The sequence below is a fragment of the Gavia stellata genome, chromosome 2 (assembly GCF_030936135.1).
Source record: "Gavia stellata isolate bGavSte3 chromosome 2, bGavSte3.hap2, whole genome shotgun sequence".
Taxonomy (NCBI): Eukaryota; Metazoa; Chordata; class Aves; order Gaviiformes; family Gaviidae; genus Gavia; species Gavia stellata.
This window is the reverse complement of record NC_082595.1, coordinates 53,324,369-53,338,951: the sequence shown is the minus strand read 5'-3', so window position 1 is coordinate 53,338,951 and position 14,583 is coordinate 53,324,369. Positions and strand designations below refer to the sequence as shown.

Here is a 14,583-nt window from a genome sequence, read left to right as displayed (position 1 = left end):
AATATGAACACGTATTGAATGTCAACACTTCAGTATCAAAAGGACTGATAGCCATTATGTGAGAGCAATACATGTATCTACATGCAGACACTCACACAGAATATATGTATTTTTGTGTACGCATATATATCAGAGGCCTTCTGAAAGTCTCTGGTAACTGCCTAGTTAAGATTCAGCTCTCACAATGTTAAAAAAAAATAATAATAGGGATAACACCAGCACCAATATTCCCTAACTGAGCAGATTCTTTGGGAAACTAATAAACCCCAACTCTTGAATAAGTACATTTGCCCTTGCCATTCACCACTACTCTGTTGCAATCCCCGTTTTTCTCTTAAAACATGCTGTATCAAACAGCAACCTCCAGCAATGTTGCCAGTTGCAATTGCCAGCAAGCGTAAAGGTAGCTGGCCAGAGCACTGGGTAAGGGATGTAAGTAGCAGCTTCCTGGATGGGTAGAAGAACTAAGGCAAACCAGAGAACTGGACATTGGGAGCACAAACAAGCATTTGAGCTGCACGCACAAACACGAAACACTGCACTACAGAGCAGCTACGCAGAAATAATCAGCAAGTTAAAATGCATGAGCAGGGAAAATTCCGACTCAAAGATAGTGCCTGAATTACTGACACAAGTCAGGGAAAAAGAAAATGGCGAGAAAAGGTGCAGGGATGTGTTTTCAATACATGAGGGAAATAACTGCACCCTTTCACGTGGGGCAGGAAGTGACAGGTGTGATGTGCAGATACAGACTTGTGAGTCACCTGCAAAAAAAATCAGCTGAATTTCTGCTTTTGGATGAAGGTATCTTGAAATAAAGTGTAGCAGCAGAATTAAAGGGATCCAACACACAAAATCCACAAAAGAAATCTCAGGGAGAAGAAAATATTCAAATGACGTAACAAAAAAACAATCAGAAAGGCACTTTGGTGACACTGCCAAAGGCCATTAAAGGCAGCTGGCAGGTCAAGAAGCACAGGAGAACTTGACTTGATGAAGACGTTTAGCAGCTGCAGTTTCAGTGACAAGCACAGAAGCACAAAGACAGGGCACGGAGAAAGGGATAGAAGATGTGAACTGAAGATGATGATGAGATGATTCACAGTTCAACCCTGTGTGTGTGTCTTACCAGTCACTGTAGAAAGCATTCATCTGTACTAGAGAGCAGTGTGCGTGACTGTTGGATGCTTCACTGCACTCCTGCAGTGACTGACTAATGAATGATGAATGAAAAGCAAGTGGTGACCCAATGCTGAAGACTGGCACAACTGTCCCCACAAGATGAAGGCAGATGAAAGAGCAGAGCATGAAAGAGAAATATAACCAAAGCATGAAAATAGTCCATCTGTACAAAAAAAAAAAAGGTAGGCTGAAAATGAATGAAAATTTAACACCAACTGACTGAACCTGGGACAGTGGGCTGGTGGGTGATTATGGGGAAAAGAAAAATAGAACATAATTCCAGTGTTGACAGAGAGAAGAAATTCAGAAGCAGCAAGATCAAAGGGGGCCAGCCTAGATACAAATCAAGACAAGAGCATGGGTCTCATAGTGAAAAGGAGCCATTGGACCCTGCCTTCAGACACTAGAAAGGTGTAGGAGGGAGGTCTCACCTGCAGCATTCCTCCCCAGCACTGGCTCAACAGGCCACTGTTGCCAGCTGCTTGTCACCACCCCTCACCTGAAGGTTACAGAACCCTCTGTCTACCTCATCCGCTTATGCATCACCTCTCTTCTTTCCTTCAGCTATGCGTGGGTTAGGTTAACTTAAACACCTTACCTGACAGGTTCTTCCCACTCTAATAATTACCAGCTGAAGCAAGCTGAGGGCAGTCACCTCTCCAGCTGGCAGAAAGGAGTGAGCAGATCTTAAGCATACTAAGCTATCATCAGCAGAAAACCTACTGACAAATCGTAACTTACAAATACAAAAACTAAACTCAAGCTTGGGAAATTCTGCCTCCCCAATCAGGAAAATACACCTCCTCTATGGTATCTCTACACAAAGTAGGAACTCCTACCAAGTTCAACAGGAGCTGCCTCAAACTCATGCCTTTCTCAAGACGCCATGGCTCTCAAACTTGCTGAACCCTGTTCAGATTATTAGTACATTGTCTCTGGTACCAGCATTGTAGAAAAATTAGGTGGGATCAACAGTCCCTCCAGTTCAGTGTGAAGATAAAGAGCTTTGTGACTCCTCTAAAAACAGGCTTTAGAAGTAGCTGGTATTATAAAGGACAGTTTTTTAGCCTCTGTATTACAGTTGAGTAGAGAACAAAAAGGTTGGGCTTTCTAGTTTCTAGATGTCAGCACCAGAAACGTTTACCTGTCCAGAAACGGAGAGAACAAGAAGTGAGATGTCCAAATCAACTGAGATGGCTTCCAATCATGCACATGTGAAATAAAAACAAATTGTGGGAAAAACCCTTTTAACACTGTAAGTAAAAAACCCTCTTGTCTGTGGTTTCAGTTTTAAGCTGGTTTACCCTTTACACCTCTTTTGTATCTTTTTCCTTGTTTTTTCATTGTTTCTGAGGAGCTCAATTCTGGGGATAGCAAGTTATGTGTTTTCCAAATTATTTGTTCTTTGTTTAGTGTTGTATTTTTTAATGGTCCCTGCAGGCTAAGGTTTAGATGTGAATTGTCTCTCTGCTCCTAACCAATTATATTTTCTTTTAATCACATTTTAATTATTTTGAGGACCTAGTAAACAAATCACACAGAAACACACCCAAGTGCAGTGAAAAATAATGTCATTCAAGGATGCAAAACAGCTGACAAAAGAAGTCTTTTCATAAATACACATGACTACCTGAAAACAGTAGGTTTTGGTCACATGGCGAGTACAAGATCTTGAGTTTCACAGCAGAGGGTGAGAGCAAGAATCCGTTATCTCCTGTAGAAAGCACGCAGGCCCTTTATTTTTTAATGTTTTGATCTAAAGAGGTTCTCTTTGCCTCTGTCAGCAAAGGACCCTCTATAACAGTGACAGAGAACACTTTTAAGTTCACATAAAGCTCACTGCCTGCTAGGTGTATTTCAGACGCCTTTAAAATGAACAGATGCGCTACTTCACAGGAACGGAAATGACCACAATCAACTTACCTTTTGCTTTTTAGTCACCAAATCCTAAACCATAAAGAGCATAAGGATTAATTCTTTCTAGCTGCAACCGCAAATACCGATGGTTTCCCAAGGATTAATTTGCCTTGAAAACTGTAAAATGTTTTGTAGTCAAGAAGCACTCTGAATTCCAATTAGTGGGCTGTTCTTTACTATTGCTCTCCTCACCACCACAACCACCAGTAAATGCCCTTGCTGACAGCAACAGCAAAACTGCATCCTGATGTCAGAACAGGCCACGCAGCATGATTCTCAGGGGCGTATCTCTTGCTCCTCTGTAACAGCACTGGGAACTAGCAGAAGAACACTAGGACAGCGTGTCACCTGGCTCCTTGGCTCTACACACTAAATTTCGGGAAGCAAAGGCTTCCTGCATGGTATCACCCTGGCAAGAAAAGAAGACTAGAGAGGGGGGAAAACTCCCTCCCCAGCAGACGCTTCTTGCTGCTAACCTCGGGCAAAGCCAAAGTCCCGACTGGTGCACTGTAGCACTTGGTCTGACCTAGGCAAGCATTTCTGGCCCAGCCAATTTTTAAAAAAATTATTTTAAATCAACCGGCAAGGGAGGGCTCCGTGCCGAGCAGGGCCGAAGGGGGCAGTACCGGCTGTTCCCAAATAAGCCCCGAGGTCTCTGGGCTGAGGCCGAGCAAACGACGGGAGCTCGCAGCGCATAACGCCTTCAGGCAGAAACACCACCGGTCGCTCCAGCACCGGCGAGGCCACCTCGCCTTTGTCCCAGGCACCCAGCGGTCCCGCGGGGACCGGGAGGCACGGCGCCGCCCGCCCCCGGGGCAGCTGCCGCCGCCAGGCCCGGGCCCGGCTCCTCGGCCCGAAGCCCCGGCCAGACGCCCCTGCCCCTCCCCTTCGCCACCGCAAGCCCCACGGCCCCGCAGAGGCCCCGAGCCGCCTCAGCAGCTCCGGGCCCCTCCGCAGAGGCCCTCTTCGCTCCCCCCCGCGGTCCCGGCGAGCCGCCAGGCGCAGACCCCGAGCGCCGCAGGCCCCGGACTGGCCGGGGAGAAGCGGAGGCCCGCGGCCGGGCACCGACCTGGCCCCGCCGCTCCCCTTCCCGTCGCCGATCGGGCAGTGGCGGGCTGGCGGTGCTGCGCGGAAAGCGGCCCCGCCGGGAACCGCCGCCGCGCCGGGCCGGGCCGGGCCGGGCCGGGCCGGCGGGGCCCAGCTCCGCGTCGGGTGGAGGCCGGGCCGAGGTCTCTGGACCGGGCCTGCAGCCGCCCTTCCGTGGGGAGCAGCGGGTGCCGGGCAGCCCCGGGGCGAAGCAAAGGTGATTAAAGGGAGTACTGAGCCCCAGCGAGCTCGAGACAGACTTGGGGCCGGCAGCCAGGTGGCCTGAGCCGCGGTGGGGAAGCGGTCTCCTTTGCTCCGTGTCACATCCACTTACGGGTGACCCGAGGCGCCGAGAACTCAGTCTAAATTGATGCGAGTTTGCTGCAGACGGCTCTTGTTAGCTCCAAGGTTACTACATACCACACGAGCAGGTCATTATTATTTTTGTTTCCTGCACCAAGAGCCTGCATCACTAAAAACCAAGCCCGGTATTTCTATCCCAGCCAGTGTAATTAAAGATGCTAATTTCTCCGCTATCCCAGAACAACAGTCTTGCCTCAGGTCGCTCGAGTTAGGATACACACCTCTGCCAGCAGGATTCAGCCTGGAGCAAAGCGGCTGCTCAATAGCCTCCTGCCTGGCCTGCTCTCCCGGCTGTTAAGCTGACAGGAGGAGAAGCATTAATGCCCCATCCATGCCACCACAGGGAGAGACTCAGGCTCCCTGTGTTCACATATATCTATTTTATCTGTCGGCGTAAGCGTAAGCCCTTTCCAGCAGGCGTGCTCCTGGCCACTGCCTCCCCAGCTTCAGGTGCTGCTCACCGGCACCCGCGCTCTGGCAGCTGGGCCAAAGTGCCGAGCCAGCTGCAAACTACCCTGGCATCAAAAGGGAGTAATCCTTAAGCTGTAATTTTGTGTAAACTTACAGCTGGCATAAAATGGCACCAACGCACACAGCCCTGCCCTCTCTGCCCTTCCCCTGGCCATTGGTTTCCCTCCTTGGGAGAACATGCTACCATGCCAGGAGCCAGATCAAGGGAAATAAATGCTTGTTTCAAAGCAGATCACTTTGTGTATTCAAAGCAATATGCAAATACAAGCCAGTCCTTATTACTATGGTCTTGTTAATACACATACATAAGATGACTCAGTAGTATGGCTGAAAGATGTATCTGGAAATATATCTTCTCCACCTTTATTAAAGCTGTTTTTCAGCCCAACTGTCAATACAAATGTCCTGAAGTTGATCTACTTGATTAAATATTATGATTGAACATGCAGAGGATTTCAATTAATCATACATTTGGAAAAACAAAATCTTTGCACTCTGAACAGATATTTTTAATTTTGAATTGCTAAGAGAATTCTGTGAGAATATGAAATATTCTAGTCCCGGGTTGCAGTATCTTTATACAACAGAAGGATTCATTCCCTTATTACAACGCTCCCAGTATAAACAGAAATATTGCAACAGGCAGGCTTGCCTCTTATTTTTCCTCTTGGATTCACAAAGAAGAGATTTTTCCAGTAGGATTCAATCCTGCATTTGTTTCTGGAAAGCCTCAGTACCGAGTTAGAAATTTGTGTGAGTGAAGCAGCTCTCACCAGGTCCTCCTCCAAGGCCTTGTCCCCTTTGGAGCAGCACAATGCCCAGACACGCCTCAGCTACGGCGGAAGCAGAGGAGAGTGGTGGTGGTTGGAAGCTCGTGGTTTTCTAGGTAGCATATTGCCACCTAGCAGCTCTTAGCGAAAGTAGCACAAACCTGACCTCCAGTTCCTTACACAACAGTTTGCCTCACTTTTGTTTTTATTGCGTTGTTATCATACAGGACATGATGATTAGAATAGGATGTACTCAGGGTGCAGAATGAGGACTATAGGAAAACGAACAGACAAATGGGATCCTCTGAAAACAGATGCTGAAGACCCCATGTGGGTTCTAACTTCCAGCAGGATGGTGACACTAGTCCGTGCATGTTTGACTATAGAATAAGAAAAAAAAAAGAAAAAAAGAAAAAAATGCACAATCCTGCAAAGTTTCTTATTCATTAAAATAATCCCACTGATTTCAATAACACTTTCTCCTTACATTGCTAAAGCAGTACTACCCTAGGAGAGTCAGGTCACCATCTGAATTATTTAGTACGTTCCCATTCCCCGTCACTGACCCAGAAGCTGGTGACGGTGTACTGGCTAAAAAAGCAATGTCTCACTCTCGGAGCCAAGGCTGCCAGGCTGAAATATTGAATTCCGATAGATACAGAGCTCCCTGGTGCTATTTTTACAAACTCCTTGCAGAGCCATGGAACAAAATGATGACAGATCCAGGCTTAGATCTCAGGAATTATTGGATACTAACCAACACATAACCCCACAGTCAGTTCATAAAGGGTCCCTTGACTGTAATTTTTAGGAGGCAAATACCATCAACTCTGAGTGAAAGTGTAACAGGCTAAAGGGTGGCCTAATGCATACTCCAAAGACTATAGCTACAAAAATGACCTGCATACCTGCAATATATTTCTACATTTCTAAAAATCTTTCTAAAATTTAGATTTCTGGATGCAAAATCCTGATATTCAGTTTCTCCTCATTTCCAAACCCCGGAGGCTCTGAAATCCCGTTGGTTCCTGGCAGCTGTGATTCACAGGAAGAGACAATTTATATCAGGCTAGCTAACAAGACTACCACCCCAGCTGTCTCTCCTGTCCCCACTGTGGATATCTGGAATACCCCTGAGCTGCCGCAGCTTTCTAAAAGCAGCCCCTCATGCCAAGTTAAATTTGGTTTGGTTTCGTGAGGCAGGGGCTGGCTGGGGACAGGGCAGTCACCGAGCATACCTCAGGACTGCAGCCTTATCAGGCACTCGTATGTCAGCCCATCCGCCTCATGAATCAAAGCTGCCAGTACACAAGACTGGGCTTATTTCCCCCACAAGATTCTGTTGCTGGATGTGTCCGCAAAGGGCTCAGCTCTTCCCAGGGAGCTCCATACCCGTCCTACCACGATGTGTTGATTTTATGTTCTCTGCCCATGTCATTTAAGGGTCTCCTCCGGTGGGCCCTGTGAGAACCAGCAGAGCTGACCCCGGGCTCCACCAAGACGTGGCTGGAAGAAGAGGCAAAGAAACACTCACCTCTTGTAGCACGGCATGGAAAACGTCACCCAGCCAGGCTGAATGCCCTCTTCTGCCCAAGCAAACCAGCTCGTTGCTCTGGGGAAGGTGCTCTGATCAGCAGGCTGGGGTGTGTTGTGGGGAAGCTGAGGGAAAGGCGCCTAGGCCTCCATGCCGAAAGCTATTTCACTTGGTGTAGCGTAATGAAATCTTCATCAGGCCAGAGAGCAGGAGAGAGGTTCGGCATGGCCACAGCTTGGTGTTTGCTCACTCTCTCAGTGACCCAGCAAAACTGATGTATTTAAACATTAATAGCTACTTAAGTTATTGCATGCAATATAGAGCAGTTTGAACAGGGAGGGTAAAGAATGTTCTTGGTCTGCGAAGTCCTCTGTCTGGTTACGGCTCACCACTGGAAGAGTGGGCTCAGTCCAGCCAAAAGGGCCCGCAGGTCCCTGCCGTGATCCCACCTTTCACTTTACCAGCACTGTCATTTGATTAGACATTCATTTTCTTGCAGGAAGTATACACAGCACAAAAATACGCTCGTGTGCGGTTTACCTTCCTACACAAGATAAGATCTGATTTCACAAGACTGCTCAATTTAGAGTACAGCTTAAAATACCAGCTCAGCTCCGCTGAGGGGTGGTGGTCCCCGACTTCTTCCTCCTCCTTCCTGGGAGTGAGGACTGAGGGTGACTGCACGGCGAGCCGGTTGAGCTCACTGAACTGGCAGAAAACTGTTTTAGCAGAACAACTAGTTTTTGTTTTGATTCCAGAGCTAAGGAACTGAACCAGCCTGGCTTGCTACCAGGTGAGCCTCAGGGACACAAAACAGGGGAAAGAAGGTGGAGGAAACTGTAGGAGGAAGGCTGTGCCGTTTTAGCAGCACTGAGCTATGAAATGGGCTTGGTTGCAGTATTATTCCTGACTCTCCGGATGACACTCAGGGCATTGCCAGTTTGAGGAGAGGGAGTGGGTTAGAAATATGTAACCCAAGGCAGAGCTAAGAGTTGCATGGGAGGGTGCCCCTCTTTTGAGGGGGCAGCCAGTCACTGGCTCAGGCTAATTGTACTGGAAAACTCCACCCTAAATCCCTCTGAAGATCGTGCTGTCTTTCCTCCCTCTTCCTCAGTTCTCTTTCGCCACTCTGTTCTGTAAAACTTTCAGGAAAAAACCACGTTGTGCCTTTTTCTTCAAGAGCATTTGAATCACACAGAAGTAGGCCAGGTGATAATTGCACAGCACATTGTAGTGCTGCTAAAATGTCAGCTGTTAATTAAAAGCCTCTCCTGAAAATGGGCCATTAATTAGGGCAAATGCAGCCATTTTTTATGGGTTCTGACTAACCAGTGAGGAAAAGCATTATTTCAACATCAGTATTGGATTTGTTAATTTTTATTTGCCTGAGGTGTGTTTACTATTTAAAGAAAATCAACTGAAAAAAATTATAACTCCCTGAACTTATTGTTCTTTCTTTTAAAGAGAGTTTAAAATAAATATTCTGGCACAAGAATATTTACACGCACACAGATTGCAATAGGGAACATTTCAGTATTAGCTCCAGATGTCTCTAGCAGTTGTATAACCTTGGTAGGAATGCTTAAATGCTGTAGATACTAAAATGCAGCTCTGACCTGTGAAAACAGCCTGTTGTGGCACTTCACTCATGCCTTTCTGTTCTTAAGAAAATGGCACTATCTGCATGAATAATGTTACATAGACACCAAAATGTTTGCTAAATCAGGGCCAGAAAGTAAGACGTGCTTCCTTTGAAACTTTTCTAAACCACCATGAATTATTAGGGAGAATCAAAGTATTGATAAAGTATCTATGTGTTCCAGACTAAAGATATATATATCTAAGCCTTGCAGCTTAACCATCTTGCATTTTGTCTCTTTGGCTTGGATTCAGCAAAGCAATTAAGTCCCTAAATAATCCCATTGATTTCAATGACACATAAGCACTTTGCTGAATCAGGTCCACTCTGCTTGCCAAACCACATTCCTTCTTGCCTCACAGCGTATTAAAGATTTTGGAAGAGCAGCTCTAGTTGTTCTCAGTAGCTGGAATGTGAAATAATGGTAGACGTTGGTACTTTTATGCCTAGACACCTATGCAGGAGGTCCATCTACGAGAAACTACGCAGAGATCTGGCTGAGGATTTCAGTCTTTCCCTGTTGCAGCATTTCCATGAAGTGTGGCTAAGCACACTGCTCCAGACAGCGATCAGCGCATCCATGGCAAGGATGGAGCAGCCAAATCTCTGCAGCTAAAGCAGAGACAAGCCCTCGATTGGGGGCTGATCTCTTGAAATCTGGCCATTTAGGAGAACCCCCTGTATCCACCGCCGGAGAGGCATCCATTGCGCGTGGGTGCGTGCAGTTCCCATGGAGGCCGGGAGCTGGCGGGCACTGGGGGCAAACTGACACGCTGCCCTCCAGCTCCCCGGTCCCAGCTCCTACGGTCACTGGTGGCAGAAACAGTAAATCAACGTTGTTCTTCTTTAATACATGGTTCTAGTTCCCCTTTTCACGTGAAGAGATAGTACGTATTTCCGGGTGAAATGGAAAATGCTGTGATGCGATGTGAGGATCGTTGATAAATGAGCAGAACTGGAATATTTTTAGGTACTTTTTTTTTAAGGTAGCATTATTCCCTCCTTTCAACTGCCTTTTCATCGTTTCTCTTCCTTCTTTTCTGGTCATCACTATTTTTTGCTCATAATATTTTTCTAGTTCACACTTTACAGAGAAAGAGGAAATTGTGAGAACTGAGTGGCAGCAGGAGGTGCAGGACATTTCTGTTTAAAAGCAGAGCTGGTTTTATTTGTCTGAAGTACGTCTTATGTAAGTGTATCACTTCCACAGCTGAATTATTTCAAAAGACGGATAATGATGTTCTCAGCTGGGTCGAGGCAGAGTGGCCTGCTGGATCCTATGACTCCACTTTCACGGGGGCTACTGGACTTTACACGAGAAAGCTGACCAGCTTAGAGCTTATCTTATAATAGACCACATTAAACAGAAACACAAAGCATGTAAAAGTACTGTAATGGTAAAAGAGGTAATTAATAAAAAGAAACTTCTGACTATCACTAGAGATTTCATGGTATTAAATCTAGATGTTTTAATAGCATTAAAGAACTGTTAATGGCTGAAATCATGTCTCTGAAGTTGCTAATTTAGGAATAAATTCATTCATACCTACATGTTAGTATTTTTTAATTTTGTAAAATGCTGGGTTTGTAGATACATTTTGTTTTTCACAGAAAAAAATATTGAATATCTACTCTTCTTAAAGCCTTTAAAGATTAACCAGGCCCTGCACTTCTTCTCTGTTGAAAGCATAATCCTGTACAGGTCTAATGTTCTAACCCATCACTCTTTTTACAGTGTCAAAGTTTACTGCTTTTGTGGTTTAATTCGAAGCTAAAACCATATGCAGAGAGATTTGGAAGCAAAATAAACCTCTCGAGATTCCTGTTATGTTACTGGTGCTTCCCATTTCCCCCTGTCAACAGATGACAACTGGACAAACAACATACAAAAGCTCAAGTAACTGTTTGGGTTTTTTTAAATAAACCATTTAAGCCTAAAATAACACCTAACATGAATAACACTGGAATATGAGTATCTGTGAGTTAACTTATCATTCTTGCTATTCTTTCGCTAGCAGTGCAGTCAACCCTTATTTTACTTAAGTTGATCTGGATAGGTGCATGTTGCCAGCTGGCCTAAAGTAACAGGGGTGCAAAATCCCTGGACTATCAAAGGTAACCAGGGGACGGCAGGCTGGAGTCAGCCTAAGCGTAGATTTCTGGAGTCAGCCTGAGCGTAGTTTTATATGATCTGTGTCCCTGAGGCAGGGCTGCTCCTGCTTGCATTGGTTGTGCATCATCTGGTTGTACATTTAGACAGCTTTATTTCAGGATGCTGCTGCAGAGTACGTCAGAAAATATGACCAGCCTCCCCTGACAAGAAATAGCATAAAGAAATGAAAAGAACATTTCATTGATTTTATCATTTCTCTTTATCGCCTTTCAGATACATGTGGATAAAACAGGATTTAAAATATTAACAAAAAGCCTGAATCTTCACAGAATGCCTTTCTGTCTTTCTGGTGCTTAAACAACATGTACATCCCAGTAACATGCCAAGAAAACAAATTTTGCAAGCTTTTAACTGCTGAATCAAGTGAATAAATCACAATAATTTATTTAATGCAGACAAATTTATTTTTCTATTCCTATAAAGCTGGTGATGACATACCATGTCATCATTTCCAAAGGTGTTTAGGATTTGTGTTGGTTTTCCCTCCACACTTGCTAGCCAGGCGTTACTGGGAAGCTGGGTTAGCTTGGAGGGTAGCTGGCCCATGTGCGTGCGTGCGTGCACGCTGGCGCGGTGCTGAGCACAGATCTCTGTGCAGTTTCGCAGGAAGGCAGGGGAGCTATGTGAGCTGGCAGCAGCGAGGGATGCTCTGCCCAAGGGGTTGAGCTAACATCTCTGCTGAGAGTGAGCAAACATTCCCCGTTGATGAAGATTACAGGCACTGGCAAGGGGAGCCTCCTGCCTTTCCATTTACCTCCCCTTCCTCGTCTGTAGAATGATAGATGGATGGCTAGACAGACATCCTTTGTAGAGCATTTTGTAAGACTAGGTATGGGTGGTATTATTCATCAAGTGTGATCAGACATTTGTGGCCATATATATTTTAGCAGCTTCTGATCTGGCACGCTGTGCCGTATTCCATTTGCTGTTTCCTCATCCAAGCAGGAAGAGATGTGTAGGGAGTATAATCACATCTTTAAAAAAAACCCTGCAAAGGAAAATAACAGAAAAGAATCTTTATACAGACCGTGCACAAAGATGCTGTGTGGGGAATTCACCTCATCTCAAGCCCTAGGTGTTTCAAACCCTGCCTGGGACCTGGCACCCAACCTGCCTGCAACTGTTCGGGAGCCTCAGAGCAGCTGCTGTGCTCTAGACGTCATTGAGGGAGGATGGGACACCCAGAAAAAAAGTGAACCAGGAAATTTGTCAGGATCCAGTGCATGGGATGGGCTCTGTCTGTCATGTGCCAGGTCACACAGCAAGGGCAGAGACCCTCATAAGTAGCATGAGCACTCACATGTATTTATGCCACTCTCACAGCACATCAGTCTCTTCCTCTATTGCTCAATGGTGCACCACAGCTGTTTGTCAAACAGCTACAACACATCCTTACCAAGGAAAAGGGAGGCCAAAGTGCTGCCTTAAATGCATGTAATACAGGTCTTTGAGAGGAAGGTGGAAGAAGTGTTCCACCCAAAACGCGGTGGTAGCTGGCGGATCCCATCTCCCAGTGGGCTCTGGTGCAGCTGACTGGTGGGTCTTCACAGCAGCTCCTGCTCCGGTCTGGACTCACTCAGAACTAGGAGCTGAGCGACTGCTTCTCACAAAGGTTTCTCAGAAGAGATAAGGCTTTTTCCGTGCTGTTTAAAAGTAAAGTCTCAATAATAATGTAGTATGTCTGTTACAATGACACAACATAAACGAGGCATACATCTGCGCTGTCATAACAGCTTTTTCAACTGAATAAATGTAACATTTCCTGCTTTCTCTGTTCTCCAGTGTGTTAATGTCTTTTTGACATTTCATCTGCATTGCCCTGTACTCTGAGATCCCTTTCTGGATCCAGTCAGTCTGATACATGGAGCCGCATGTATCTTACAGCAGTTCACATCAGGGAAACCTCAGCTTTTTCCTACAAGCAATCAGATATGCCAGATATTAGCACTGTTTCTGGTAAATATAGCTTTCCTCTGTCACCAGACTTGCCACATAAGGCCTGCGCTAAATCATAGGACTGCACACGTACCTGTCTCCTGCAAGCAGAATGAGCTCAGAGAAGAAATTTATTGTTGTAACATGGTCATCTGTCCATGATATTCAGGGCTCCCTGACACACTTCCCCAGGTTTTATAGCTCATGTGAGATGGGTAGTTTAAGGACTTTAGCTGCCTTTTCTGACTCTCCCAGAAACACAATGGCAATGTGGGAGCCTGCAACCCAGGAGCAGTGGAGTTTTCATCCCCGTGTAGTAATAACATTTATTCTTTGCAAGGGGGCTGCTCCTCTGTTCTTGCCTTATAAAGTCATGGCAGGAAGGAACAAGGAGCAAGGCATTAATAACAATGGCAAGTTTATACAGTGAAGACAGAAGGGAAGTGTCAGGAGAGTAACAAAAAAGAGGAGGAGGGGAAGAAGACGGGTGAGATGTTATGTACAGAGAGCTTACTTGGCCTCACCAAGACAGGAGACAATCAAATCTATTTGCAAAGACGGTATTGGCGCATCAATGCTTTTGAGAAGAAACAGAAGGATCCCTTGCTGTGGCCGTGCTTTTTGAGCTTTGCAGCTGCAGGGCTTGTGCTGACAGGTAAACACTGTCTGTGTCGTATATCAACACCCAGGTGTCATCCTGTCTGGGATGGCTGTATGACACAAGTCATAACCCATTTACTGACGCTTGGGTGAGAAAACCAAGATGAATTTCTTTAGCATGTAACACTTCATGGTGACCTGCCTGGAGAAGAAACCAGGAAGCAATCTGTGTTATAGTTAGGTGGATAGGTAGGCAGGTAGATAGATAGGCAGACAGACAGACAGATAGAGGTATGTGCATGTATAGAAATGATATTGGTCCAGTTTGACCTCACCATGCTCTCTGAAACAGTGGTGTATTTTGATAATCTTGAGGTACCTACTCTACGTAGCCTTGCCTCAGCATAAAACAACAACGATAGTTTTAGCAGCAGGACCACCCTAGACTGAGACCTCTCTTTTGAGTTAAGGGTGGATGCTGAGAGCAGACACAGAATTATTGTCCAAGCATGTCCTTCAACCTCAGGTTCAGGGGCTGCACTGAGTTTTTAGAATAAAATGAAGTGAGGTGCTCCATTTAGTCCCAAGGACTCGAAGGTCATAGAAACAGTGTGATTCACAGCAATATGCACCATGCAGCTTGGTCTCAGACTCAGCCTACTTTTGCTCCAGCATGGGCATGCAATTGCCCCTTCCTCTCCTGGTGAGAGTCACTGCACCCATGGTAGACTTGGGGAGAGCTTTCAGCGCAGCTGCCTGCAACTCCCTGAGGCCAGAGGCAGAGGCTGCAAGTTCTGGTGCTCCTGCTGCACCTTTGGATCTGGGACAAGCACTGGAATTGGTTTGCTCTGAAACAAATAACGGAGGAGCTGCTGGTTGGCTCAGCATTTCCTCCAGATTAAACAGTAACAAT

General features: G+C 45.9%; 1 protein-coding gene across 2 annotated transcripts in view; it reads right to left on the bottom strand.

Moving 5' to 3' along the window:
• Window positions 1-4,198, bottom strand: part of ECHDC1 (ethylmalonyl-CoA decarboxylase 1) — a 38,957-nt gene extending 34,759 nt beyond the window's left edge. Inside the window, exon 1 of one of the 2 annotated variants that reach the window (XM_059835570.1) lies at window positions 4,169-4,198. The gene's annotated coding sequence lies outside the window, so the exon portion shown is untranslated. Of the gene's footprint in view, window positions 1-2,812; window positions 2,879-4,168 lie in introns of those variants that run through there. The other variant, XM_059835569.1, reaches the window with a different exon arrangement.
• Window positions 4,199-14,583: the final 10,385 nt, after the last annotated feature.